Genomic DNA, 5,249 nt, shown 5'->3' on the forward strand with positions numbered 1-5,249 from the left:
TTTCCGTAACAGGTCGGATGGTGCTGATGAAGCCCAGTGGGTCTATCAAGTCCTGCAGCGAGGCTCAGAGACCAGGCACTCTGGGGGCGGCACCAACTCGCACATAGCTGGCTCCATGTCCACCATGGCAGCCACCGCGAGACCCTCCCCAGGTGGGGGGCAGGTGGACAGCAGGCAGGATGATTTTCAGCTGGAGTCCATGAGCCCTTACGTCCTCTCCCGGAGCCTGCTGCACATCTTCGGCAAGAGAACAGTTCCACTCTGGAGAACCCAGTGACTTGTCCTCTTGCTCCACTGGCTCTTCACTGACTGAGTGTGCGAGGCCGCAGCATCTCGCAGGAAGTGACCAAGCGGCCAATCCCTCCGCGTCAGCACCACGCAGGATTCCTCCGCTGGATGCCCCGCCGCCCTTGGGGAACCTTTTCTTCCTCCTCCTGGACACCAGGGCGCCCTGCTGTGCTTCCTCTCCTCACCCTGGGAAGTTCTGTGTGGTCAGATGGGGATGGGGGCTCCTTGCTGCACTGGGCTCTGGAGGCCCACTTAGAGACATGCAATTTTAGGTTTTGACTGCTGTACAAATAAAATGTGATCTATCAGTTTTGACATATTTCATGTTGGTTTTGAAAAACTGTACACTGTATTTGTCTTTTAAGAAACTTCTTCCATGGTTCTTATTGTTTCATTTATTCATTCAACAAAAATCTCTCAGAATTTTTCTTTGGATCGAGAACTCTATGTGGCAACCAAGGCACAGACGCTTTGAAAATAATTAATTTGTAAGGAGTTCAGGTGAAAGCCTAATTTTTTAAATGGATGAACGATTAAAAATGAAATAGAGTTATTGCCATGTTGGTGCAAGGAGATTAGATGATCATGTGAAAATTACCTGAAAATGAGTTGAACAGCTATGCTATCTTGTGAATTCTTTCAACATGTTTAAAAGTAAATTCTAGTTTTAAGTTTATTGTAAACGGAGAGGCAGAGAAGGAGAGAAAGAGAGACGGAGCGAGAGCCAAATTCTAAATAACATTGCAAATACCTACACTACTATAGGCTACATCAGTCAAACACCAGGAGCCACGCGCTCAAGTCCATTTTCCCATGTGGGTGGCAATGAATAGGCTATGTGAGCTATAACCTGTAGGCTTCCGTTATCAGAAAGCCAGGTTTGGCACTCCACCATGGCATGAAGGTGTCCAAGGCAGTATCTTCACCATTTGACTAATGTCTACCTCCCTGAAAGAATTACTATCATGCGAAGAAATGGTAGGTCCCACTTGAAACCAAAAGAGATTCCTTGAGAATTTAGAGGGAGAGGAAGAGGTAGTAAGTAGTGAATGAATTTTGACAAAAGAACCAGCATAGACTTGAAAAATGCTTTTGGGAAGATGGGAGAAATTAAGGTTGATGACAACAGCTGTCCAAACTAGCATCATTACAGAAATAATTAAGGGGAAATAGTTGGAAATATTTAACATGTAGAAATGCATGGATATATGCATTGGTGCATGAAAGCAAGGAAAAAAAATAAAAGCATTATTATTTCATATCAGGTTACACACTACGGTGCAGAATTTCATTATAGTTCATAGAAAAACAACGAGAATCTGTTTTGATTATTGTGTCAGGGGGTGTTAGCAATAGTGAAGTTTGACATTTTTGCGTCATAATAGCAGAGATTATGATAGGATTAAATGGGGACCAAGAGAGCTGTCTAGATTCCAGATATGGATTATGGAGTTATCAACTGCGATCACAATTAAATTTGAAAAATAATAGAGGGAGCAGATGCTAAGGCAAGAAAAATCCTTATCAAAGAAATGGTCATCTGGAGGAGAAAAATGTTCTTTAGAATAGGTGAGCTCTTACTTGACAGTGAAAAAAATTGTTTTGAATAGAAAATTATGGAGGATAACTCAACAATATAGCATTATGAAGCACAGGCTAAAAACACTCAGTGCTTTCAAGTGCTAAGTAAAATCAAATAACACAGTGGCCAAACATTTGCCCATCAATATGGAATGTGAGAGGAAAGTAACTGTGTCTCCTGGAGTAGATTCAGTAGAGTCATGCACATAGTCAAAGGCAATTTATAATACATAGAACTGGGCCTGGATGATAGAGCAATGGTTAAGGTCCCCACCTTGAACCTATCGGGATCCCATATGGGCGCCGGTTCTAATCCCGGCAGCTCCACTTCCCATTCCACTGTCCCTGTTGTGGCCTGGGAAAGCAGTCGAGGACGGCCCAATGCTTTGGGACCCTGCACCTGCCTGGGACACTTGGAAAGAGGTTGTTGGCTCCTGGCTTCGGATCAGTGCAGCACCAGCCGTTGCCACCACTTGGGGAGTGAATGACCGACTGAAACATCTTCCTCACTGGCTCTCCTCCTCCTCTCTGTGCATCTGCCTTTCCAAGAAAATAAATAAATCTTTAAAGAAATAGATAGAACTTAGGGGAAGATTAACAAGAGAAAGCATGAATATAAGTATGTAGTTTTAAAGTACAGAGAGAAAAGGAGAGTCATAAAACAAAAGATGACTTCTCTTCACTCCTGGCTCATTCACTGTCCAAATGAGCCATGCGTTTTTTCTGGGATACCCACACAGGTGCCAGGGATCCAGGCTCCCCAGCTGGCAGCCTGAAGGCAAGTGAGGCAGCTGGGACTCAAACTGCCACTCTTATGAATGCTGGTGGTGTAAGCCATGGTTTCCCCCACTGCACCACAGCACCATTCCCATGCTGCACGAATTCTAACCACCACACAAACCAAAGGAAATGTTTAGGTACAACCATGCACATCGAAAGCAATCTTCATAGCTGTGCAGATCATACTAACAAATATCTCAAAACTATCCAACTTCAACATGAATCATGCTGCTTTCAAACATTTGTGGAATGTGGAATAATATGGGAAAATTCTGCTTGGTTTAACAAGTCACATTTCCATGAACTTACTGCAGACTTCTCATACACATTGACTTTAGAGTTTTTGGACAAAATTGCAGTTATTTTTCAATTCATTTTATCCCTGAACTTTTGCAAAAGATTTATTTATTTTTTGGAAAGGCAGATGTGTAGAGAGGAGGAGAGACAGACAAGAAGATGTTTCCTTTGATGATTCACTCCCCAAGCAGCTGCAACAACCAGAGTTGCACTAATCCAAAGCCAGGGGCCTGGGGCCTCTTCTGGGTCACCCACACAGGTGCAAGACTGGAAGGCTTTGGGTTGTCCTCCACTGCTTTCCCAGGTCACAAGCAGGGAGCTGGGTGGGAAGCGGGCCTCCACGATTAGAACTGGCGCCCATATGGGATCCTGGTGGGTTTAAGGGGAGGACCTTAACCACTACACCCAAAACTAAATCAATCTTCACAAAAAGCTTCTGCCCTTCCCTTCAAAGACATGCAAATAAAAGGAATAAACTCAATCACCAATTCATTGCCATTGTTCATACATACCTTAGAGATGTGTCCAGATGTTGCCTGTCTCTGTGTGTATTCTGCAATGCTCTTTACACAGGCCTGGAAGGAAGGCAAGACAAGGAATTTAGCCACTAGACTAACACGGTGGGCCCATGGTTTATGTCTTAAAACACTTTGCAGAAATGTGGAGGGAGCTTCTGAGGGTTCATATTGCAAATGCCCATAAAATCTCCCAGGTCACAAGCAGGGAGTTATATGGGAAGCATGGCCGCCGGGACACTGGGATTAGAACCAGCACCCATACGGGATCCTTGTATGTGCAAGGGGGAGGACTTTAGCCACTAGGCTAATGTGCCGGGTCCCAAATTGGTTTTTGAAGTATGAAACTATTCACTGTCTGTCTTTGTGCTAATCCTTCTAAAATAGTGATCAACAGAATGCACTGACTCATTCTTTTGCCTTGTTTCTTATAAATTATCAAACATCAATGAAATTCTAGACTCTACTTGGATCCATGAATGCTCACCTTGCAAAGTGTATCCACTTTCATACTATTTTTCATCCCTTGGTCCAATGTACAGCAGTCTAAATCAATTGGTCTCAGTTACTTTTAACATCTTTGTAAATGTAAAACCTAAAGTAAGTGTTCATGCACTAAGACTATGTGTTTGGAACATGTGGTTTCTGAGCGGGCATTTGGCCTAACAACTGAGATGCTGCTTAACCTGCATCCCACATGGAGAGCCTGGCTGAGGTCATGGCTACTCACCGTCCTGCTGATGCAGACCCTGGGATCCAGCAGGTGATGGCGCAAGGGTGAAATTAGTGTCACTCATGTGGGAGATTGGGACTGAGTCCTTGGCTCCGGGCTTTAGCCTGGCCCAGCCTTGGCCACTGCAGGCATTTGGGCTAACTGAACGGGAGCTCTTGAGCTCTCTCACTGGATGGCATCAGGCTAAGAGGCTCCCGTGCAGACAGCAATGTGACTAGTTACACATACACCAAGTTAGCTTCTCAAGAGCTACTGCAGTCAGGCAGGGGAAACAATGCCTCACCTTGTTCTAACCCTGACATGACAAGAGTCACATCAAAGAAAGCAAAAACAAGAGTTGTCCAGGCATGCCACCCTTCCCCCACTCCAACGATGGATGCAGAGATAGTTGCCTCCTGCGTGGGCATTAGGGGACCAGGGCCACTGTGAAAAATATAGATGGCAGCCCTTGCCCTGGCCCCAGGACCACACCAGGGCAGTGAGTATTGGGATCTTCTACTGCCAGGTGGCCTCTGACAGCCTGCCCCAACCACCAGCAGGAAACAAAACTACAGCTGTGCAGGACACACTTCAGAGCTCAAAGCTGGCACATTATGATGAGACCAGCACCTAAAGAAGCCTACAGGACTCCAGTTTCTCACCAGTGCTCCTAGAATGGCATCATGCAGAGCCCTGAGCTCTGGAGGTTTGGACTCATTTTGCCATGTGTCACTGCTGGCCTCTCGTAGGTTAGATCAACAACCCTGGGACTTTGGGGGAAATGCACATTAGGAAAAAGCAAAGCATGAATTTCAAAATTGTTTTGTACTAGAATAGACTTATTTGTAATTCCAACTTTTCCTCAAACTTTCCGAAGGATTGTTCTCTGTCCACAGACCTTACTCATGTGTCATAAACGGAGGACAATGTTTAACTTTGCTGTCCCTTCAGCTGGTTTGGCAAGGAGGGTAACCATGAGTGACATAAAAAGTGACAGGACATGTAGAATGGGCTGGTTTATCAAATTTAAGTACGATGATTAAGAGTATTGTGTGTGTGTGTGTGTGTGTGTACAT

At 44.9% G+C, this 5,249-nt stretch overlaps 1 long non-coding RNA gene across 1 annotated transcript; it reads right to left on the reverse strand.

Moving 5' to 3' along the window:
- Positions 1-297: 297 nt before the first annotated feature.
- Positions 298-4,345, reverse strand: LOC121158920. Its single transcript, XR_005884278.1, has 3 exons — positions 4,192-4,345; positions 3,459-3,521; positions 298-570 (listed from the first exon to the last, which is right to left on the reverse strand). It is a non-coding gene; the product is annotated as an uncharacterized LOC121158920 (long non-coding RNA).
- Positions 4,346-5,249: the final 904 nt, after the last annotated feature.

Source organism: Ochotona curzoniae, unplaced genomic scaffold (genome assembly GCF_017591425.1).
Source record: "Ochotona curzoniae isolate NIBS_2020 unplaced genomic scaffold, NIBS_Ocur_1.0 contig_392, whole genome shotgun sequence".
In the NCBI taxonomy this organism is placed as follows: domain Eukaryota; kingdom Metazoa; phylum Chordata; class Mammalia; order Lagomorpha; family Ochotonidae; genus Ochotona; species Ochotona curzoniae.